Here is a 26007-nt window from a genome sequence, read left to right on the forward strand (position 1 = left end):
ATATATATATATACACATATGTATATATATATGTTACTCTGTCTTTAAAATAATGGGACACAGTTTCTTCTAACAGACCAAAATATACCCTAAATCTCTAGTGTATGGCTTTGTTCTAGTCTCCTGCCTGATCACATTCTCTCCCTTTTTTCTTTTTTTAATTTCTCTTCTTTCTTTTTTCAAACAACTTCTTATCAATTCCTCTTATAAAATCTTTTATAATTTTCATCTTTACAGTCATATTCCATCCCTTCATTGTATTTACCCTTATTTTTGTTCATATACAAGTTTTTCTTTCTTTAAAATTTTGGAAGGCACTTTCTTCAACAGACCAAAATAAGCCCAAAATCTAGTGTGTGTCACTGATCTATGCACCAGCCTGATCATATTTGATCATATTATGTCTTCTTTTGTTTTTTAATATTTTTCGTTCCTTTTTCTTTCTTTCCCTTTTTTCCGCCAGTTTCAGGTCTCTTCTGATTTGTTTAGTGTATATTATTCTGGGGTCGTTGTTACCCTGTTAGCATTTTGTTCTCTCATTCATCTATACTCCTCTGGACAAAATGACAAGACGGAAAAAAATCACCTCAAAAAAAAGACAAGAGGCAGTACCGAGTGCCAGGGACCTAATCAGTATGGACATTAGTAAGATGCTGGAAATAGAGTTCAGAATGATGATTTTAAATATTGTAGCTAGGCTTGAAAAAAGCATGGAAGATATTAGAGAAACCCTTTCTGGGGAAATAAAAGAACTAAAATCTAACCAAGTCGAAAACAAAAGGCTATTAATGAGCTGCAATCAAAAATGGAGACTCTAACTGCTAGGATAAATGAGGCAGAAGAGAGAATTAGTGATACAGAAGATCAAATGATGGAAAATAAAGAGGCTGAGAAAAAGAGAGATAAACAACTACTGGATCACGAGGGCAGAATTCGAGAGATAAGTGATACCATAAGATGAAACAATATAAGAATAATTGGGATCCCAGAAGAAGAAGAAAGAGAGAGAGAGGCAGAAGGTATATTGAGGCAAATTATAGCAGAGCACTTCCTTATTTTGGGGAAGGAAACGGGCATCAAAATCCAAGAAGCACAGAGAACCCCCCTCAAAATCAGTAAAAATAGGTCAACACCCCGACATCTAATAGTAAAACTCATGAGCCTCAGAGACAAAGAGAAAATCCTGAAAGCAGATTGGGACAAGAGATCTGTAACTGACAAGGGTAGAAACATTAGACTGGTAACAGACCTATCCACAGAGACCTGGAGGGCCAGAAAGGACTGGCATGATATATTCAGAGCACTAAATGAGAAAAATTGCAGCAAAGAATACTATATACAGCTAGGCTGTCATAGAAAATAGAAGGAGAGATAAAAAGCTTCCAGGACAAACAAAAACTAAAAGAATTTGCAAACACGAAACCAGCCCTACAAGAAATACTGAAAGGCATCCTCTAAGCAAAGAGAGAGCCTAAAAGTAACATAGACCAGAAAGGAACAGAGACAGTATATAATAAAAGTCACCTTACAGGCAATACAATGGCACTAAATTCATATCTTTCAACAGTTACCCTGAATGTAAATGGGTTAAATGTCCCATTCAAAAGACACAGGGTATCAGATTGGATAAAAAAACAAGATCCATCGATATGCTGTCTGCAAGAGACTCATTTTAGACCCAAAGACACCCCCAGATTGAAAGTGAGGGGGTGGAAAACCATTTACCATGCTAATGGACACCAAAAGAAAGCTGGGGTGGCAATCCTTCTATCAGACAAATTAGATTTTAAAACAAACACTGTAATAAGAGGTGAGGAAGGACACTACATCCTATTTAAAGGGTATATTCAACAAGAAGATCTAACAACTGTAAATATCTATACCCCTAACTTGGAGCAGCCAATTATATAAGCTAATTAATAACAAAAGCAAAGAAACACATCAACAACAATACAATAATAGTGGGGGACTTTAACAGCCCCCTCACTGAAATGAACAGTTCATCTAAGAAAAAGATGAACAAGGAAATAAAGACTTTAAATGACACATTGGACCAATGGACTTCACAGATCTATTCAGAACATTCCATCCCAAAGCAACAGAATACACATTCTTCTCCAGTGCACATGGAACATTCTCCAAAATAGATCACATCCTAGGTCACAAATCAGGTCTCAACCAGTACCAAAAGACTGGGATTATTCCCTGCATATTTTCAGACCACAGTGCTTTGAAGCTAGAACTCAATCACAAGAGGTAAGTCAGAAAGAACTCAAATACATGGAGGCGAAAGAGCATCCTACTAAAGAATGAATGGGTCAACCAGGAAATTAAAGAAGAATTTTAAAAATTCATGGAAATAAATGAAAATGAAAACACAACTGTTCAAAATCTTTGGGATGCAGCAAAGGCAGTCCTGAGAGGAAAGTCTATAGCAATACAAGCCTTTCTCAAGAAACAAGAAAGGTCTCAAATACACAACCTAACCCTACACCTAAAGGAGCTGGAGAAAGAACAGCAAATAAAGCCTAAACCCAGCAGGAGAAGAGAAGTAATAAAGATCAGAGCAGAAATCAATGAAATAGAAACCAAAAGAACAGTAGAACAGATCAACAAAACTAGGAGCAGGCTCCTTGAAAAAATTAACAAGATTGATAAACCCCTGGCCAGACTTATCAAAGAGAAAAGAGAAATGACCCAAATAAATAAAATCATGAATGAAAGAGGAGAGATCACAACCAACACCAAAGAAATATGAACAATTATAAGAACATATGAGATACTATATGCCAGCAAATTAGACAATCTGGAAGAAATGGATGCATTCCTAGAGATGTATCAACGACCAAAACTGAACCAGGAAGAAATAAAAAATCTGAGCAGACCTATAACCACTGAGGAAATTGAAGCAGTCATCAAAAATCTCCCAACAAACAAGAGCCCAGGGCCAGATGGCTTCCCAGGGGAATTCTATCAGACATTTAAAGAAGAATTAATACCTATCCTCCTGAAACTATTCCAAAAAATAGAAATGGAAGGAAATCTTCCAAACTCATTTTATGAGGCCACCATTACCGTGATCCCAAAACCAGACAAAGATCCCATCAAAAAGGAGAATTACAGACCAATATCCTTGATGAACATGGATGCAAAAATTCTCACCAAAATACTAGCCAATAGGATCCAACAGTACATTAAAAGGATTATTCACCACGACCAAGTGGGATTTATCCCTGGGCTGCAAGGTTGGTTCAACATCCGCAAATCAATCAATGTGACATAATACATTAACAAAAGAAAGAACAAGAACCATATGATCTTCTCAATAGATGCAGAAAAAGCATTTGACAAAGTACAGCATCCTTTCTTGATCAAAACTCTTCAGAGAATAGGGACAGAGGGTACATACCTCAATATCATAAAAGCCATCTATGAAAAACCTACAGCGAATATCATTCTCAATGGGAAAAAGCTGAGAGCTTTTCCCCTAAGGTCATGAACGCGGCAGGAATGTCCACTATCACCACTGCTATTCAACATAGTACTAGAAGTCCTAGCCACAGCAATCAGACAACAAAAAGAAATCAAAGCATCCAAGTCGGCGAGGAGGAAGTCAAACTCTCGCTCTTTGCAGATGATATGATACTGTATGTGGAAAACCCAAAAGACTCCACCCCAAAACTGCTAGAACTCATACAGGAATTCAGTAAAGTAGCAGGATATAAAATCAATGCACAGAAATCAGTAGCATTCCTATACACCAACAACAAGACAGAAGAGAGAGAAATCAAGGAGCTGATCCCATTTAAAATTGCATCCAAAACCATAAGATACCTAGGAATAAATTTAACCAAAGAGGCAAAGGATCTGTACTCAGAAAACTATAAAATACTCATGAAAGAAATTGAAGAAGACACAAAGAAATGGAAAAACATTCCACGCTCATGGATTGGAAGAACAAACACTGTGAAGATGTCAATGCTACTTAGAGCAATCTACACATCCAATGCAATCCCCATCAAAATACCATCCACTTTTTTCAAAGAAATGGAACAAATAATCCTAAAATTTGTATGGAACCAGAAGAGACCCCTAATAGCCAGATGAATATTGAAAAAGAAAAGCAAAGCTGGCGGCATCAGAATTCCGGACTTCCAGCTCTATTACAAAGCTGTCATCATCAAGACAGTATGGCACTGGCACAAAAACAGACACATAGATCAATGGAACAAAATCGAGAGCCCAGAAATGGACCCTCAACTCTATGGTCAACTCATTTTAATAAAGCAGGAAAGAATGTCCAATGGAAAAAAGACAGTCTCTTCCACAAATGGTGTTGGGAAAATTGGACAGCCAACAGCCACATGCAGAAGAATGAAACTGGACCATTTCCTTACACCACACACAAAAATAGACTCCAAATGGTTGAAAGACATAAACGTGAGACAGGAGTTCATCAAAATCCTAAAGGAGAACACAAGTAGCAACCTCTTCGACCTCAGCCACAGCAACTTCTTCCTAGAAACATCCCCAAAGGCAAGGGAAGCAAGGGCAAAAATGAACTATTGGGATTTCATCAAGATAAAAAGCTTTTGCACAGCAAAAGAAACAGTCCACAAAACCAAAAGACAACTGACAGAAGGGGAGAAAATATTTGCAAATGACCTATCAGATAAAGGGCTAGTATCCAAAATCTATAAAGAACTTATCAAACTCAACACCCAAAGAACAAATGATCCAATCAAGAAATGGGCAGAAGACATGAACAGACATTTTTCCAAAGAAGACATCCAAATGGCCAACAGACACATGAAAAAGTGCTCAACATCGCTCGGCATCAGGGAAATCCAAATCAAAACTTCAATGAGATACCACCTCACACCAGTCAGAATGGCTAAAATTAACAAGTCAGGAAACGACAGATGTTGGCGGGGATGTGGAGAAAGGGGAACCCTCCTACACTGTTGGTGGGAATGCAAGCTGGTGCAACCATCCTGGAAAACAGTATGGAGGTTCCTCAAACAGTTGAAAATAGAGCTACCATACGATCCAGCAATTGCACTACTGGGTATTTACCCTAAAGATACAAATGTAGGGATCCGAAGGGGTACGTGCACCCCAATGTTTATAGCAGCAATGTCCACAATAGCCAAACTGTGGAAAGAGCCAAGATGTCCATCGACAGATGAATGGATAAAGAAGAGGTGGTATATATACACAATGGAATATTATGCAGCCATCAAAAGGCATGAGATCTTGCCATTTGCAACGACGTGGATGGAACTGGAGGGTGTTATGCTGAGTGATATAAGTCAATCAGAGAAAGACATGTATCATATGACCTCACTGATATGAGGAATTCATAATCTCAGGAAACACCTGCGGGTTGCTGGAGTGGTGGGGGATGGGAAGGATGGGGTGGTTGGGTGATAGACATTGGGGAGGGTATGTGCTACGGTGAGCGCTGTGAATTGTGCAAGACTGTTGAATCACAGATCTGTACCTCTGAAACAATTAATGCAATATATGTTACAAATAAAAGAAGATAGGGGCACTTGGGTGGCTCAGTCAGTTAAGCATCTGCCTTCAGCTCAGGTCATGATCCTGGGATCCTGGGATTGAGCCCTGCATTGGGCTCCCTGCTCAGCGGGGAACCTGCCTCTTCCTCTCCCTCTGCCTGCTGCTCCCCCTGCTTGTGCTCTCTCTCTGTCAAATAAATAAATAAAAATAAATAAAAGAAGATGGCAGGAAGGGAAAAATGAACGGGGGTACATCAGAAGGGGAGCAAACCATAAGACTATGGACTCTGAGAAACAAACTGAGGGTTCTAGAGGGGAGGGGGGTGGGGGGATGGGGTGGCTGGGTGATAGACATTGGGGAGGGTATGTGCTATGGTGAGCGTTGTGATTTGTGCAAGACTGTTGAATCACAGATCTGTATCTCTGAAACAAATAATACAATATATGTTAAAAAAAAGATAGCAAGAGGGCAAAAGTGAACGGGGGGACTTTGGAAGGGGAACAAACCATAGTCTTATGGTTTTTGAGCAACAAAAACCATATGGACTTTGAGAAACAAACTGAGGGTTCTAGAGGGGAGGGGTGTGGGGGGATGGGTTAGCCTGGTGATGGGTATTAAAGAGGGCACGTTCTGTGTGGAGCACTGGGTGTTATGCACAAACAATGAATCATGGAACCCTACATCAAAAACTAATGAGGTAATGTATGGTGATTAACATAACATAATAAAAAAAGATAGCATTTTAAATAACTACAATAAAAATAAGGTGCCTAAAAATAAAATGAACACAGGATGTAGATGACTTTTATAGAGCAAATGTTCAAATTGTGTTGAAAGACACTAAAAAGAGAGAGCTACATTATGATCATGGATACAAAATTATAATCAACATTATAGGAGGTCAAGTTTACCTAAATTGATCTAAGAATTTAGTGTAATTCCAATCAAAGTGGGATTCAGTTAGGAGAGAGGGACACAAGCATGTTTGATTACTTTTTCTTGTAATATACAGACATTTTATATACATAATAAAAAAATTTTACATTCAAAAATTAAAGGAGAATCAATGTTAAGAAAAACAAAGGAGGAATTTTTTAAAGGAATAGTTAACACGATCTGATATTAACAAGTGGCCAAGTGAGATAAAGACAGAGAACTACCTGTGGAATGTAACACAAAGTCTCTTAGTGACCCTGGTGAAAGCAGTTTCATTGGAGCTGTGAGGGTAGAGATCAGACTTCAGTGAAATGGGAAAGTATAGGAAACTGTGAACATATCTTCCAAGATAATTGGCTGTCCCGTGGAAGAGAAACGAGGTTGCTGGAGTGGATTATGCAATAGAGAGGGTGTTTTACTCTTTTGAACATGTGAAAATCTTGCCTGTATTCACTGCTCATTGGAAGGAGGCAGAGAAGTAAAGATATGAGATAAGGAATGATGGCCATGTAGAGATCCCTAAGATTTCATGATAAGATAAGTTGTGTGTAAACATGTGGGGCTTAGTTTGGCCATCCAGGAAGGAGGAGAAGATGGTGACAAGATGTATGAGTGGAGTTGATTGGTGGGGAGTTGTTAAAAATAAAGCTTGTATTGGCTTCTACTTTTACTAGAAATTAGTGGTGAGAGAGCCTTAGGGTACATCCTCCCCTAAGAACATTTTCCAGTGCCTAACTTTGATGCTGGTCACTCCAGTAGAAATTCAAATGGATGAGCAGAAGAATCTCATATCTACACATAGATATTAATTCCACCAGATCTAGGTCACAAATTGCATGGTGGTTCCATGTAGCAGAGTCCTCAAGTCTCAACCAAGGATATGGCTTCACATTAGTGGCTCTATTTGACTCTACAAAAGTTGTTAGGAAGACAAGCTATAAGGAGAAAATAAAGCAGTAAGACTGCAGCTCAGAGTACTGCTGAGCAAAGGAAATGTGAGTTGTCTGCTTTTGCATATTAAAACATTAATCTCCCCATGGGGGAGCAGCTCCAGCAATTTCTCTGCAAATGTCTTCTACAAGGATTCACAAGGGTGAAGAAAGACTTCTCACTATCCATTAATTTAAAGAACATGGTTCATACAGATCCCCTTGTGCTTTCAGTGAATTATGATCAGGCTGAAAACACCAATTCCTCTAGTGTTTTTCTAAAAGCATTTTTTCCTCTTCCCAAGATTAAGCCTCTATGTTGGGTGATCTGCAAATGAACCTCCCCATAGAGACCGGCAAACAAATCTGCAATGGTCACTCAAGGTTAGCTCAAAACACTGTCTTCCTTTAAGAAATAGAAAATTTTTCATAGAATGAGATTTAATGTATGCTTATCTTCATGAAGAGTTGTCACCCAAGGTGTGCTCATTTTCTTCAAATATATTGTTCATACAGTGTAGATAAGGTCCCACTGGTATCTGTACTATAAGTAGCCATGGTACAAATAAACCTTGGCAATATTGGCACCATACAGTGTAAACAAATCCCTCCTAAAAATAAAATATATTTTGTGCTCAAGATATACCCTCTAAGACAGCAGGAGGGAAAAACAATCCAGCCTGTACAGTGGTTTTTCTACAGTTAGCTGCCAACTTCTATAGATGGCTTTAACCAGTGCATTTTACAGAGGTTAACATTTATTTCTACTTATGTGGAATGTTCTGAGTAGAAAATTCAGTGACAAGTAAAATTTTTAAGTGTGCCCAATGCATGTAAAATGGCCTTGTAAATGAAGCACATTGGATTCTAAGCTCTCATGAAAAACACAGCAGATGTTTCCTTCCACCTCCAGATATTATATATATTTATATTCAATGGATTGATCCAACCAGAGCTAAATAGCCATTTGCCCATCTAAAAGAAGAAACAAATGGCAAAGGGAATTGTCCTGCAGATACATACATTGTTTTTAGTCAGCTTTTCTCTTGGATTGGAATCATCTCCTTCACCCTTCACGACCACAACTGGGAGAGCACAGCTTGCCTCTGGCACCATGGCTGCAAGCCACCCTCAAGGGAGCAATCATTTTCTTTTCCTATCAGTTGAAGCTCAGTGAAGAACATCCAACATAGAACTAGCAAGAAGAATGCAAGGCTTCCTCTTACTTCTGCTGCTGATATTCAAAGAGTCAAATTGCAAGAGTGGGGTCCTTAAGAAATTGGCTCAGAATCTTGGATCTACCACTTCCTAAATATGTAACTAGAGCATGTCATATTTCCTTTCTGTGCCTTAATTTTCTCACCTGTAAAATGGGAGTAACAGCAGTGCCTACCTCATACAATTGATGGGAATAAATGTGAGTAAAGCACTCTTATTGTTCAATAAATGCTAGCTATTGTTATTTTCAGCAGAATAGAGCACATATGTGAGTTCCCATGGGGATTTTTTTTCCAATTTACCAAAACCTTTTATGCTGATTCTCATCGATAAGAAAGGTGTGGTTAAAAAACAAAACAAAACAAAAACTAAAAATTACTCAGCCTCAAAAAGACAGAAGTTCTACCTATAGTTTGTAATTGTTTTCCATATTCCACTTGCTGAAATGTAATAAACATTTAAATGGCCATATTTTTTAATCAGTTTTCTATTATTTTAAAAGATTTTATTTATTTATTTCACAGAGAGAGAGTACAAGCAGGGGGAGTGGCAGGCAAAGGGAGAGGAAGAAGCAGGCTCCCTGCTGAGCAGAGAACCCGATGTGGGGCTCTATCCCAGGACCCTGGGATCATGACCTGAGCTGAAGGCAGATGCTTGACCAACTGAGCCACCCAGGTGCCCCTCAGTGGGCATACTTATACAGGCTCTGGTGCAGCAAATATCCTCAAGAAGGGTAGACCATATCCAAGTCAATGTGCTTGGTAAGTGCCAAGCACATGGCAGGCCCTCTACAAATGTTCATTCCCTTCTCATTTCCCTCACTTTGTCCCTCGCCGATTCTTATAAATGCACCTGCATAAAGGAGCATACATACGTGTGCATGCGTGCACTTGTGCGCATGCACACACATGCATGCTGACTTTTCAAAGACCAGATTCTTTCCTGGGATAGCAAGAGCTTTACTAATAGATTAAAGTTCTTCTAGAAAGTACCATTTTTAGGCCAGCTATTTTATTATGCCATTTCCTGTCCTTTTCAAACTCTAACACCTTTAACAGCACAGTGATTTTTCTCAGGTAGAATAAGCCCCATTCTGCTGATTATTCATTTATCCAAAAAACATTTTTGAGGCCTATCATGTGTCATGCATTCTACTGGGTATTGGGGCCAAAAGATTCTCCATCCTTGAGAAATTAGTAATCTAGATCAAGAAGCCATATAAACCAAACAAAGACACAAAATAAAAATACCAAATGAACAAAAATCAAATAAAGAGACCAAATTAAAAAATAAACAAATAGGGGCACCTGGGTGGCTCAGTCGTTAAGCGTCTGCCTTCAGCTAGAGTCATGATCCCGGGGTCCTGGGATTGAGCCCCGCCTCAGGCTCCCTGCTGGGCGGGAAGCCTGCTTCTCCCTCTCCCATTCCCTTTGCTTGTATTCCCTCTCTCGCTGTATCCTTCTCTGTCAAGTAAATAAATAAAATTGTAAGAAAAAAATAAACAAATAAAAAATAAATTGCATGATGAAGTTGATATAACTGCACAACTATTCTATATGTCCAGACTTTATGTATTTGTGTTCAGCAAAGGAACCTCCTTGTTTTCATTGATTGATCATATTGATATGATTGACGTGATCAGTAAGCATATTTTTTAAATGTGAATTTACAAAAATGCATCCATCTTAATATTGTTTTTATATCATTTTATATACTAGGATTTCATTTAAAATTCTCTCAAAAGTTTAGAAAATATTGTCAGATAACTCTAATATCTCAATTCCTTGTTCATTCATATAAAAATAAAAAGTATTAACCATAGTAATAAAGGAGCTTGAAGACTTACCATGTTCTGACATGGTACACTCTACACTCATTATATTTAATCCTCATAACATTTTTGCAAGTGGGTGTTAATGAACCAGTTTATAGATAATGAGATTATGGTTTAAAACTCATCAGAGTAGACTCTGAATTGTTTTTGAAAACATTTCTTAGCTATGCCCACAGATAATTCCTTAGCCCTCCTCCATTTGGCAGGAGGAAATAACTGCATATTTGGATGAGGATCTGTACTAGGTTCTTAATTTTCACAAAATAAGGCCAAGTCTATCATTCTATTTTAACTCAAGTTTTAAGCTATAAGTAACCATAGAGTATAGTCAAACCAAAACACTACCAGAAAACATAACATTGAAGTATATGTTACCTTTTACAAGAGCTTTGTTTTATGATAGTATACATAAAGTATAACTTGAGGACTATGTAATCCATTTGGTTTTGTTTTTGTTTTTTTCAAGTTTAAAAGATATATAAGCTCAAATGCCTGCAAGAGTCAGGCAATTAACACACATAAGTGGAGTAAGAAAACAGGGAGCAGTAGAGACTGTTGCCATCTGAATAGACATACCTCATCTGAAGACAGTTGAACTCAATTTTTTTTAAAAAGTGTGTTACCCTACCCTAAGGCAATTTAAATTTTTTAAAACATACTTGTGTTTTTGTCATTTATTCTAGAAACCTTAGATGGCTGCTACACAAAAATGAGGCAATTTCACTTATTATACCTATGGAGTCAATTAATTACATTTGTAATTAAAATTTTTTTCTTTAAAGATTTTATTTATTTATTTGACAGAGAGAGAGAGCATGAACATGGGGAGGGGCAGGAGAGAGAGAAGCAGGCTCCACACTGAGCAGGGCGCCCTACATGGGGCTCAATCCCAGGACCCTGGGATCATGACCTAAGCCAAAGGCAGAAGCTTAACCAACTGAACCACCCAGGCACCCCGAGGTCTTGTTTTTTAATGAGCCTTTTTTAAGTTCTTAAAACCTAAATATAAACTGCTTGTAGAAAGTTGAATTACTTTTATTCCCTTTCAAATTTTTTTTAAAGATTTTACTCATTTATTTATTTGACAGAGAGAGAGAGAGCAAGAGAGGGAACACAAGCAGGGGGAGAGGGAGAGGGAGAAGCAGGCTTCCCGCCTAGCAGAGAACCCAATGCGGGGCTCGATCCCAGGACCCTGGGATCATGACCTGAGTCGAAGGCAGACGCTTAACAACTGAGCCACCCAGGCGCCCCCCTTTTAAATTTTTTATTAGAGACACAGAGAGCACATGCACACAGGCAAGTGGTGGGGAGGGAGGGGCAAAGGGAAAGAGAGAGAATCTCTAGCAGAATCCCCGCTGAGTGCAGAGCCCATTCATCACGTGGCTTGCTCTCATGACCATGAGATCATTACCTGAGCCGAAATCAAGAGCTGGATGCTTAATAGACTGAGCCACCCAGGCACCCCTGTAATTTAAAAATTTACCTAAAAAAATAAATTAGCTAACTTGGATAAATTTGAATAAATATATCTATTAAAGAGACTTGGCCACCTGTCCCTATCCAAGATGAATGTAGATAGTGTCCTTGGTTACATTTAGGGCTAAAATCAAGTCCTATATAATCGTTCTGGGTATAGGACATAATAACAGGAAAATAATTATATTAATAGTTATCAATATTTTTAATACTATGCTTTTATAGCATATTTTGTGTCTTTTTTCCTATACAATCCCACTTAATTCTCACTACAAATGTATGGGATACTGCATGGAGCACTGGGTATTATACGAAAACAATTAATCATGGAACACTACATCAGAAACTATTGATGTAATGTATGGGGATTAACATAACATAATAAAAAAAACAAAAACAAATCTATGGGATAGTTATTATTATCTGTACTTAATAGATGAGAAAACAGGCTCAGATAGATTACAATGACTTTCCCCAAATCACTATGGTCTAGATTTCGAAGAACAAAGACCTACACCAGGTCTTTTTAATAAACGCAACAGTCTTTTCAATGCAAAACAACTGCGTCTAATGCTAGAATATATGGAGCCAGAATCAAAAACATGCATGTGACAGAAAGCTGCTATTCCTACTTGGATGGATCCAGAGCTCTTCTATATTGGGCCTCTCCTCAATACCTCACCCAGACTATCTGGTGAGAGCCTTATAATATCAAACAATTGCTCAAATAATTGCTACCTTTTTATCCAAAATCATAGGATTTGGGTAGTGATTATAAATTTCCCAATATATATTTTCCTACCTAGAGCACTTCAGATCTTGCATTGGGTAGTATTCATATTATCAAATTTAATATTTAAGGCATACTACTTTTAGTCAAGCTCCAAAATATATCTTTTACATTATTATTGAACTGCTCTAAAAGCTCAGTATCTCTATACATGGTTTTATTGTAAGCCATCTCAAATCATTTTTAGAAGTATTCAGGGAATAAATTACGAATAAATAAGTACATAAATAAAAAATATTGAGTTTCTGCCAACAAAGGAAAACTTGAGTACAGATTTTGTATCATTTTTATTCATAGAATGTTGAAGTAACACTTTTATAACCAAAAATTGTCTTTTCTTTCTACTGAATACAATAGATTACTTAAAAACTTACACCTATTACTCTCCGTATATTTTTCACCATGTTTGTGGAGATAAGATGATCAACCATGCCATTTGCTCTAGTCTTTCCTGACTTTAGTCCTGAAACTCTTCAGTCCCAAACAAATGAAAATATTGGTTATCCTACAATGGAGAACAGAAATAGTTAAACTAAAGGTTTTTGAAGGTGCCTTCTTGAACCAAAGCTGTATTTTTCAGTGAATTTTTATCATTTTTATTATAATTAGTGTTTCTGTGCTGGAAGCAGATTACAATTTCTTTCCTATATACTGTCTGCACTAGTCTATTTTTTCTCTCACATATTCTTTCTTAGCATCATATCCCCCAAGAGATTTTGACAGGGAAATTTCAACAATTGGTAGAAAAAGTCTCTTGAGGCTTTGAGAGGATTTTCATCACTGCTAGTGCATTGTTGCTTCAAGCATTCAACTAAAAAGAAATATATAAACCTAGGCATGGAAATTAGAAAATCTTAACAGAAGCAAATTATAAGCTCTTCTCTTGCTGTCATTTGTTGTTGAGCTCTATGATCTAGCCTATGAAATGAAAAGTGGATGTTACTAGAATCAGATTTGGTGACCCATCCATGGGCGAGCTCTTGCAATTTTAGGCAGGGAAATGAACATAGTTCTCACTAAACCCTAATACTTGTAGCTCGTATATAATTTACATGCAAAATTCCACCGTACAGAATTGTCCTTGGAAATAATAAAACTGGAATTGGAAGTATAGATGAGCAGGCCTGAAGACCCCACGCACACACATAATACTTCTCCTACCTATCTATTTGAAGCTTCCCGAGACACATCACCAGCAGAAGTAGCATCCATTAGCCTGAGATAAATAAGTCTTCCCTCCAAGGAAACCTGGAGGACTCAAGTTAGTAAAAGCAAGACTTTTTCTTCTGACTGATCCCAATAAACAAATTGTTTAACATACCATGATCAACGCAAGAGAGCTGGAATAGATAGCTATAAAGCACTTAAGAAACTCATAAATTGTGCATATGAAAATACTTCCAGATTTCCACTCTAAAAACCTGTATAACCAGAGTATAGGCACAGGTGAATAAGCTATAGGTTCAGGCTACTTTTCCAGCCCCACCACCTTATTGTAATGGACCCAAATTGATGATCTCAGAGGCAACTATGTTGGATTTGACAACTGGAAACCAAATATCAAACTGAGAAATGTTTGCTGCCTTGTATGCTGTTGATACACAAAGTAATACATATTTTTGGACAATTTGATGATATCTCATTAGTAAGCTGTTGAGGAAGTTGCACTATTATTCATATTGATGTTTTAAATATTTATACTAAAGGTATCTTCTTGGGATAATTTAAGTACCATGATTTAAACTAAATAAATGTTTAGAACAAGGTTCTAGTCCAGTAATGGAGAAGAGAAGCTTTCAGGCCTCCTGGGTCCCTCTTTCCAGGGAGGCCAACGGCATCTCTCTGTCAGTTCATATGAATATGAATGAGCAAAGCTAATGTGGGCCTATGGTGCATAGGACAGGCTGTATTATTCCTTGGTCAGTTTGAAGAGTGAAACATGAGAAAGGAAAGTATTTCGGCAAAATAATTGATGTCTAACAGAAGCCCTTACATATAAGCATGAAAAATTCCCCAAATCAAAACTTTACTGAGAGACACACCAGGTTCCTGGACAAGAAAACTAAATCTTGTAAACTTGCCAATTCTCCTCAATTTCATTTATATACTCAACAAAATTTCAAGTAAAACTCCCAAACTATTTTGGGGACAGCTTACCAAATATTCTCAAATGAGTCTGGAAGAAATATCAGTGAGAATCTTAAAAGCTACACATAAACACAGAAAAAAATCAAAAAGAAGAGGGTATCAGTCTTACCAAATATTAAGCAGATAAAAACATTTAAACCTGTGTGATATTAATAAAAGAATTGACAGAAAACTAGACTAAGTATACCAGAACCGGAAACCTGCTATGAAAGAGTGTGTATGCTTACCTCTACAATAAGACAATATATATGATGTGATAGAATGACAAATAAATGGGGAATGAATGGATTATTCAGAAACTGCTGCTGGAAAATACATAACTATTTTTAGGAGATAAATCAGCTTAAGTCTTATCTCACACCATATACCATCACAGTGTTGGGTGGACTCAAGAGAAAAAAAACCATTGAAGAACTGGATGTAAATTTAAGGGAAGGATTAATTCAGGGAAATTTTAATTTGTTCTATGAATGAGAAAGTATTATCTAAGCAAAACAAGCAACAGCAGAAATATGACATTCAACTTCACTAGACACATGTTTTTGACTTTTATATGTTAAAGAAAATAAGAAAGCAGTATAGATGACATCAATGACAAAGAAACAGGGCTCCTAAATCATAAAGGACACTAAAACTGATGAAAACCAAGGTCCCAATACACAAACTGGCTAAAGGTAGGAATCCATATCAAAAAATAAAGTATAAATGAAAATAAGCATTTCAAAAGTGTTCAGCCTCACCTAATCAAACAATAGTACAAGAAGAAGGTAGTACTTTAAAGCCTAGATTTAAAATAAAATCAACCACAGGCCAGGACCTACCACTTCTTAGTTGCCTGACCTTGGATAAGTCACTTCACCTCTCAAAAAATAAGTTTCCTATTTTAAAATGGGATGATAATATTGTTCTCCTCTTAGAGTTGTTGTAAAGATGAAATGAGATAATACAAAGGTTTTTCATAATGAATGGCCTATAAGAGATGCTCAGTAAGTGTTATTGTTGTGATTATTGATGAGGATATTGGTGGTGTCATTAACAGTCATCTTCACCTTTCCCAATAACAAGATTAAAAAAAAAAAATATCCCTCAGTGCTGGTGAGGCCGGAGACATAACTTATGTTCTCCCAGGAAGAATGGAAATGGGTGCAATCGTTCTGGAAAGCAATTTGGCAATATGTATAAGAAGTTTTTAAAAAGCTCATACCCTTTATCCAGCAAACTACTTCTAGAAATCACTCCTAAGAAAACAGTGAAGAATATAGACAAGGAATACCAGAAAATGAGGTCATACAGGAAATATTCATCACCGTGTATTAACAGTAAACGAGGGGGGTGGGCAGTAATATAAAAGTCTAAGTTGAGAGAATAAACAAATGATAATGATCCATAGCCCTAACTAACAGATAGCAATTAAAAAATGATAGAAAAATAGTTTACGGGCATGGAAAAGGTGATTTTCCTTTGTATTCACTGAAGTAAACCAGAACAGAGCCTAGCACAGTACCTGGCACATACTACCTGGCACATTGCTCGATCAAATTCTAAACTGAATTTAACAACAGAATTCTAAGTGGAAAAAAAAATCAGATCACTCATTTTCACACACACACACACACACACACACACACACAGGTTAATCTCAACTTTTGTAAAAGAGTCACAGGAAATCCTAGAAAGAAATACGATTAAATGTTAACAATACTGTCTACAGGTGATTTTTTTTTCTGACTCTTTAGACTTGTCTCTACTTGCCAAATTTTTTTCAATGGAGATTTTTTACATTTATAACCAAGGGGGAAAATGAGTAGGAAAAAAAAAAGGAAAGAAAGAATCCCAGAAATCAACTAGAAGCCAACTGGCTCAATTATTTCTCATTACACTATTCTAAGTATGTACCATTCTTCACTCCCACCTGAATTTAAAATGAGAAATGAAAATATGAAGAGCATGAATAAATTGGGAGGCAGCCTTAAAACATAGTCCAGGAAAGAAAACATTATAGTAAATTTCAAAAATAAAGACAAATAGCATGTGTCTAATATCTTCTCCCCAGATAATTTATACATATGAAGAATACGGCATGGAATATAAACCCTTTCAATACCAATTACTTGTTTTCTCTACAACGGAATTATATTTTCTCTTAGACACATAATGTCACAAAGATTTACACAGTGGTTACTACCAATTTTTTGAAATCTGAATTGTATTTATTTAAAATTCTAACTCTACACAAAATCTATTAGGTATATTTTAGGATATCCATGATATTCTCAAAGAAGAGGACCAATTTCTCAGATTCCCATATTCTGAAACACACTCACCAGGGATAATTAGCCCTAGAAAGTGAAGTGCCATGTTACCTGGAGCACAAAATCACCCAGAGGTATAACCTCTGGGCCACTGGCTAAGCTCATTCACTGAAAGGCCAGTTTGCAGGACTGGGTGATTTAAATTCATACTTCAGCAAAACTACAGATTACTATGTCATGTACCTTTAAGATGAATGGTAAAATCTTAACTCATGCAAACTGAATTCTTGCATGCCAAGGGTCTGCTCTATTTCTGCCTCTTTAGAAGTAAAAGGTTAAATAAGAGAACTGTGGTGATAAGGTATGCAGACAGTCAACATTTGTCTTAATCCAAGAAGTCCAATGTAGTCATTGGTTTATCAAGTATGTACTAACCACCTAACATGTTTAAGGAATATTGTTACATACTTCTGGTGATTAAAAATATATATGAGATAGAACCTTAATTGAAATTCATTCCCTAATTATATAAAGTCTGCCATATTTTCCAGAAACAAAGTCAAGAGTTTAATTTACCTAATGCCAAGATTTCAGACTTTTTAAGTGAAATATGTAGTGTCTTAACTGCAACAATTATTTTTTAAATTGTCCTTCATACAATACGTATTTTTTGCTTTTATGGGTGTGTTTGCTTTTGTTTTTTTTAAAGATTCCATCTATTTATTTGACAGAGAGAGACACAGTGAGAGAGGGAACACAGCAGGGGGAGGGGGAGAAGCAGGCTTCCCGAGGGGCAGGGAGCCCGATGAGGGCTCGATCCCAGGACCCTGGGATCAGGACCTGAGCCGAAGGGACTGAGCCACCCAGGCCCCCCTACAATACCTATTTTTTGTAAGTAACTACTTCACAAAAGTATTTCCTTTGATATAATTTCTAGGATTTGATTTCAAAAACTCAAGGGAGGGGAAAAGCGAGTGGGACTGGATGACACAAGAATAGCTATGATTTGACAGTTGTTAAAGGTGGCTGGAGGTACACGGGAGTTTGTTGTTTTATTACATTTGAAATTTTATGTAGTAAAAAGTTTTTTTTTAATTTTTTTATTGTTATGTTAATCACCATATATTACATAATTTGTTTTGGTGTACTGTTCCTTGATTCATTGTTTGTTCATAACACCCAGTGCTCCATGCAGAATGTGCATGGAGAATGTGCATCACCAGGCTAACCCATCCCCCCACCCCCCTCCCCTCCAGAACCCTCAGTTTGTTTTTCAGAGTCCATCATCTCTCCTGGTTCGTCTCCCCCTCTGACTTACTCCCCTTCATTCTTCCTCTCCTGCTATCTTCTTCTTTTTCTTTTTTTTTCTCAAAATATGTTGCGTTATTTGTTTCAGAAGTACAGGTCTGTGATTCAACAGTCTTGCACAATTTATCTTCCCCAATGTCCATCACCCAGCCACCCCATCCCTCCCACCCCCGACCACTCCAGCAACCCTCAGTTTGTTCCTGAGATTAAGAATTCCTCATATCAGTGAGGTCATATGATACATGTCTTTAAAAAGTTTTTTTTTAAAGAAGTGTATTTCTTAATTATGTCAATTTATGTTGATTAACTTTTCCCTTGGTGTCCATCCCCACAGCAGCCACGTCCAGTAAACGTGGCTGAAACGCCTACCAAATTGATCCTAAGGAACTTCCAACCAAGTAGCTAAACAATGCAGAGGTCCCATTCTGGTGCACCAATGATGGAATAAATTAATTCTGCCAAAACCCATAATTTAATCATTTAGCCAAAGACAGAGATACATACATCTAGATTAACCAAAAAAAAAAAAATGGTATAGATAAACTTCAGCTGTCCTAATAACAGTAAATTGTAGTGCTACATAACTAATCCAATTTGATCACTGTGGGGGCCGGGCCATACTATTACAGAGGATATTAGGGGATCTACTGAAGCATCAGTATGACAATCTGCACTTTTTTTTTTTTTGCATTGTCCCAACAGCAATGAGATAGAGAAAAATTAACAATCACAGCCTTCAACCCCCTAGGAAAAAAAGATGTTTTTGCTCAGCTTGTGTAGTGAGAGGATTAAGATTAAAATACAGACAGTTAATATGATGTCTATTTTAGAATGGCCATATGGTTTGTTTCCTATCATGTTCACTTAATTTTCCCTTTCCTTTTCTCCTATTCCATCATAAGCAGAATTCTGGCGTATGTAATTCAATTAATTCCTAACAATCCCTCATGTAAGCAGACCCCACATAAAACAGAGTATGTTAAATATTACAATCAAATCCTTAAAGTCTTACAAACAATAGATCTTCTAAATATGCTGCTAAAGGTTTAGGTGCCTGTTTATTTCAATTTCATTAACACATTCACAATATAAATAAATTCTGTTTAAAAGAAAAGCTTTAATAATGAATATACTGCAATTGAAAATGACACAAGGCTACTAAGCATTGCACACTGCCACCTAGTGTTAAATGTCTTTTTAACTCCAAATGCACAATGAATGTCTTCAAGAAAGTGGAAATGTTCTATTTTAAAGCAAATTTATCTAGAAAGATAGATTTGAAACGTATTTATTTGTAATTAATTCAATATAAGAAGGCTATTAAAAATAAATGAAATTACACATACCATAAAATCAGCCCTGTCTCATAAATTTATGTAAGAAAGATCTGATTAGATTAGTAAATATAAAAAGCTACAGGTTTTGATAATGAAGACATGAAATGTTTGGGGTTTTTTGTTACTTTTTAATACTGTTCATCCAGTATGCAACATATTCTATTATGAATGTGATGTATGCTGATGACCTAAGTGGAATATGTGTTTAGCTGGCAAGTCTGATATACAAAGATGTTTGAAAAGGCATCATAGGATGTTAAAAATCACTAATGATACTTGCAAGCTTTCTTAAGGACATAGTTATAATCTCACCTCATCTATAGGTTATAATTTCAATTTCAGATGCCACTGGTTTTTAGTTCTATTTTATTTTCCCAGAGGTGAATAATTTTTTTGTGTTTCAGTTGTGCTAATCACTAGAGGTCATCTCCGATCTTTTGACTAGAAAAATAAAGCCCCATGAAAATGAAATGAGATCATTTGAAAGACTAGATTAAATAAAGGATTGCTATAGATGAATTTGCTATGGTTAGGAAGTATATTTTATTAGCTTCATTGTATTCTGCAATGGTAGTCCCCAGTTTGGTCTACTTAATACACATAACTACCTATTTTAAGAACTGAAGTGAAAAGTGAAAGACTCATATTTTGGTCAATTAAGTTTTTCATAGTGAAAAATAATAAGAGGGTTTCTTTAAGCCATTCTACCTAACTTTTTCAAAATCACTTCTTTTTGAGAAACATAAAAATCTCAGGTTCTCCTAAAGTACTTAAAGTTTATAAATAAAAGATATATTAAAAACAGTATATGGAAATTTTTATGAATTCTACTTTTAGCTTGATCTCGGAAGATACTTTTCAATGTTGTCGTTACTCCAATAATTCAAAATCAGCATGAGTATTAAGGCTGCCTGTATATCCTATAAACTTTTCCATCCTTGGAAAAGGATGGACAATAGAGAATGTCATTCAGTGACTTCAGCATTAGCCTTGTTGTATTGTTTCATTTTAATAACCAGAAGAGCATGGAAAAATAGACAGATGATAGACAAATGGATGAAAAGAAACACAGAAGCGAGAAAGCGAGACAAAGAAGGAGGGAAGGAGAAAGAATTTTTCCTTTAAGGGAAGTGTTACCTCCATCCCCTTGAAATCACTAATTTAGATAATTCCCAAAGGAATCTTTGATCAAAGCCACATGATCTAGAAAACTTCTCAAGATTTCCTTTAATCAGCTTAACAAAATGACTACTGCCAAGTCGATTTCACTTAGTTCTATTAAGGCTACTTTGAGGCTCTTAGGGCTATTTTGAGGCCTTCACCACATAATCAAGATACCTAGTTGATAAGGCAGCCCAAGGCAGAAGAAAGATTTACTCTAAACATCGCAATTTAAGAAACTCAGTTTGGAAAACATGATTTAAGAACACATGTTGTATTGAAATCCAACTCTTCACACTATGTTGGGATTACATCTATCATGACATCTCAATGTTCAGTAAAAATTAAAGTCGAGTAAAAAAATCTGCAATTGTAACTCCTAGATATTCCATTGGCCTTATGGTATATCAACTATAACAAGATAATTCCAGGAAGTAAGATAGTGGTTACAACTATGCCTCGTATAAGAAAAACCACTGCAGTTGCAGATATATACACAACATAGTTCCTATATTATATTATTATATTATATTATAGTTATATTACCATAAAACTCCAAAAACTTTTTAAAATTCTCCTTTTAATTTACAAGGTAGTGAAAATGTATAAAGTAAAGGAACTAACAAGTCTTGATTCAAATGACAACTGTGCCTAAGACTCTGAAGACTCCTTAGAATTTTCTCACACATCTTAGTGTGTTTTCTAGATATATATAGCATTTAAAGTTTTGGAAAACAAACACTGTGTATCTGCACACACACACAAAATGCAATTGTAGCATCATCATTTGGATTTACCTAAAAATAAATGTTTAAGCTGAAATTATTTATCTAATAGCCTCATTTCTTAAGCCCAAATATGGAAGTATGTATATTTATGAGTGTGTCCTAAGGAGGTCTATAATCAATAATTTCTATCTCAACATAAAAAAAGTAGTAACAAAATGGCCTATGAAGCAAATTCCCTAGGGCTTTAGAAAGATGTTACGTACTTTGAACTGAATGTTAACACTTAACTTGAGATTATTTAAAACAGCACATTTCTATCTATTAGAATCCCCATGGTTATGAAAGACAAGAACTTATTCCACAAAGATTACAAAAATTATGATATTTGTATGTCTAATATTAGTACTGGCTGGGATTGCACACTGTGAAATAAGAAAATGTAATAGATAATCAGTAAGCATTTCACTCACTAATTATGATTTCACAATTTTTTTAACTTTGTATTCTCAAATGTCGGATACTTATCTGGAAACTGACATCCACTTGGTTGCTAAGAGATATGAGATCAGTTTGCATTTTTTTCTGTCTTTAGGAGAATTGCTCTCTTGGGTTTTACCTCAAAGTAGTAAAAGTTAACTCTGTTACCCATGTGGGGACTTATACTACTTGTACTAAAAGAAACTCCCAAATCTCAGAAAACAAATGAATTACTCTCAATTTGCGAAATTTAAAACAAATATGTTTTTTTCCCAAGCTTAATGAGTTTCCATTTCATGCAACTAAAAGAAAATAGCATTGTTCTACAATCAAATTTAACAGATGAGTTTATGAGTCTTTTCACAAACATCTTATGATAAATGAAGTCATTCAGTCAATTGGTACTCCCAAAGTAAAGCTCAAATCCAACATTTCAAAAGTATTTTCTGCCTGTAACTTTGACTGTGTGCTTCTTTGAACAACAGGGGGACAAGACCAAACTTGATCTATCTGGGTTTTCTTATGTTTTATGGAAAGATCAAAAGCAAAACACAGTCATAAATATGTGCATTCTAACTGGTCATTAGTTTATCACAAATAACATTGATTTGCCTAATCAAAGAGAATATTCTTCCAAAATGAGACCCATATTTCAATCAACACGTTTCTTAATGACACTGAGCATTTAGACTCTCTTCACATGTAAATTTCATAACCTTTCAAGGACAATCTTCTAAATCACATTTTAAAGAAATACACTGAAAAAGCATTCCACTGCAGTAACATTTTACGTTACTATAAATGTAAGGTTTAATTTTTAACACCCGTGTACTTATCACAGAGCCATTGATCATTTACTCTGACTTTTTATCAGTGTTTTACTGGAGTATATGGAAAAGGAACACAAGATAATGTGTTTCTCTACTAAGTGAGACAATGCCCACTTGCCCAGTCCCCTTTTTACTCAACTTCTTGCACACCATCAGCCAGCTGCGATCTTGGTGATTCCTTGTACCTCATATGCTGCTTTAGCAGTAAGTCAGTTTACTATGGACCCATTAAGAAAATTCCTGCTACAAGCAAGGTCTTTGAAATGCAGTTTTATACCAATGAAAGGGCTATCTAGTGCCCATCTTGCGGGGAAAAGAGATGAATTTATCCTCTGTCTTCTGGGCTTTTACTGATTTATAAACTCACACCTTTATAAACAAGTTCTGTCACACAGAGAGGAAGGAGATATGCAAACTGTAACACCTGGAGACATAAAATGTAATGACCTCAAATAACACATCTCAGAAAGAGGGGGCGGGGGAAACCTGGTTCCAGAGAAGAAGAAAAACAAAAGAGGCAAAGGAGCGAATCTGCACCATTAAACAACAACAACAACAACAACAGGAGTAATAGAAAACCCTCCCGGGTTTTTCCAGTAAGTTTTGTGCAGGAGCAACAACCACCTAATCAATATGCACATCCTCACCCTCATAAAACCTCCTGTCCCCAGACAGAAACTGCGGGTCCCTCTCCACCGTGTCGTCGGGGGCAGAAACCACCACTCAAAAGAGAGGAGATTTCAGAGGCGTAGGGAGGGGCAAAAACAGGTATGTGTAGCTCCAGCATCCTCATCTTCCTCCCAGCTACAAGCCTGAAAGTCCGCCCAGAAGCCAGCCCTGGCTCCTAGACACCCTTCTGCCTGGGCCCTCCCTGCCAGGGGAGCGTGAGAGGTTGCGGAGCCCGCAGCGCAGTTTTCGGACTCCAAACAATGACCCCACCACCACCACCCTCCTTCCCCGTGCCTTCACCCCAGGCCCTCGCTTTCTAACCCCTTCTAGCGAGACCTCGTTGGGGTAGGACAAGGGATGCTCCTCAGCCAAGAGGAGATGCGCCGGGCTTCTCTGCGGGAATGAGTTGCTGGGGATCGGGTGGGGGTGGTCATGGAGAGGGGCTCTTTAGGAAAACCCAGGACATGGGGCGACTGAAACCTCAGTACCAGTCACCCTCGCTCCCACCCCCACCCCACCCCTTGCCTTAAAGCCGACTTCTCCTGAGGCTGGCGGCGGCAGCGTGGCGCGGCCGGGATGGGGATGAGAGAGAACCCCGGGGCCACCACGGCCTCTCTAAAAGGATTGCGCAGGTGGGCGCAGACCTGGAAGGTCAGCGAAGCCACAGCTCAGAGTTACCCCGGGCCCAGAGAGTGTGAGTGTGAGCGAGAGGGTGACCCCGCGCGCTCGCCGGGCCGAGGGGCGCTCGGCGGCAGGGCAAGCGCGGTGACAGGGGTACCCCGGCCACCGAGGAGAGACAGCTCACCCACCCCGGCGGCGACAGGGCTGCAGGGGCTATCGGGGCTGCGAGACTGGGAAACTTAATGCAAAACAGACAGCTTCCTCCGCCAGGACGTGCCTCCGCGCGCTCAGACCCGCTCCAACGCCTCGCGAATCACCCACCATCACCCACATCACCCTGCAAAAATCCCCACCGAGCCCTCGGATCCCGGGCGGGTTAATTACCTCTCCCGGAGGCGGAGTGGGGGGCGGCAGCAGCAGCAGACACTTTTAGCCTGACTTTCCTGCGTTCGCTCGGGAGCGTGTGCACGCTGAGCAGGAGCTGTAACCTGCTATTTATAGACCGGAGCCTCAGCACCCGGGACTGAGAAGCAGGAGGAAGCGAGCAGGCGGCGGCGGCGGCGCAGGGCGCGGGCCGCGTCTCCTCGAGGCTCCCGCGGCTCCCTCAGGCGCCCGGCTCCGGCCGCGCTCGCCGCTCGCTCCCCGCCCTCCCGCCCGCCCCGCCGCGCGCGCCCCGGAGAAGTTGTCACCAGCGCGGCAGCCTCTCCGGCTGCTCACACGCCCCCTGGCACAATTGCTACTTTCTCCCCCCACCCCCACCTTCCCTGCTCCTCTTCCTCCTCCGCCCGTTCCAAGCGGTCTCCTCCCAGTGTCACCAGCGGCCCAATAGGGGCGGCGGCGGCAGCGCCAGTCTCGCAACTGGCGCAGCTCGCTTCCCGCTACTGATGGAGTGGAGTTGGTACCTCGGCCGCCCAGCCCTAAATGACCCAAACGCGCTTGCTCCGTGAGCTGACACCCTACACCCCGACCCTCTGCAAGCGGGGACGGTCGCCCAGCCTGGGCTGGGGGGAGCACAGCTGCAGAGTGGAGGTGAAGGGTGACCCGGGGCCGCCACGCTGAAACGGGGGCCGGAAAAACCACAGGGTTCTTCTCTAACGGGCGGGAGAAGGTGCCCCAGACCCCGGCCACTGGCAGCGCCGGCCCAGGCTGGGGGTGAGCGAGAGTGGGAGGCGGTGTCCCCCGTGCCCCGGACTTCAGCCTGCCACCACCCTGGGACCCGTCTCTCTTGCCACTCCTCCGCCTTGGCCCGGGTAGAGCTCTGACGAGGGAGACCTGGGCACTGACGGGGCCTCCAGCTCGGGGCAGCCCACCGCCACCCACCGCCAGCCCCCACGTCGCGGCGGGTGCCTGAGGCCGAGCTGCTCCTAACCGGCGTGTGACACGCCTCTGGCAACCCGAGTGCGTGGGGACAAATCTGCACTCTGCGTGTTTGGGGTGTCAGGAAAACAGGGTACGTAATCACGCAGTCTGAACGGAGACTAAAACTCCCCCACTTCCTAGCCAACAAGACCACAGTGGAAGGCACGCAGCCTGGTTATTCCGGGCTGTGGGGTGTGGGGCAAATGATTCTCTCCATCTGCGCCTTACAGGTGCCACCTGGCGGTTCTCTTGCAGAGGTTTTATCTGAACTGCTCAAAGATAATGGGAAGGCTGGTAACGCCGAGCTTCAGTCCACTCAGGCATCCTCAGCCTCTCCCTTCCCTAAGAGTGCTTTATATCCACATTTGGAGTGAGAAAGCTAGTACACATGAGTTACATTTGCCATGCAGGAAT

General features: G+C 39.0%; 1 protein-coding gene across 7 annotated transcripts in view; it reads right to left on the bottom strand.

Moving 5' to 3' along the window:
- The window catches only part of INPP4B (inositol polyphosphate-4-phosphatase type II B), an 864684-nt gene extending 839839 nt beyond the window's left edge, over window positions 1-24845 (bottom strand). For 5 of the 7 annotated variants that reach the window (XR_012378034.1, XM_025874245.2, XM_025874246.2 and 2 more), the window contains exon 1: window positions 24619-24845. The gene's annotated coding sequence lies outside the window, so the exon portion shown is untranslated. The remainder of the gene's footprint in view (window positions 1-24618) is intronic. The other 2 variants (XM_073892293.1, XM_025874244.2) reach the window with 2 other exon arrangements.
- Between the last annotated feature and the right edge of the window lie 1162 nt (window positions 24846-26007).

This window comes from Callorhinus ursinus, unplaced genomic scaffold, assembly GCF_003265705.2.
Source record: "Callorhinus ursinus isolate GAN/ISIS: 27379988/994484 unplaced genomic scaffold, GSC_fseal_2.0 scaffold4, whole genome shotgun sequence".
Classification (NCBI taxonomy): Eukaryota; Metazoa; Chordata; class Mammalia; order Carnivora; family Otariidae; genus Callorhinus; species Callorhinus ursinus.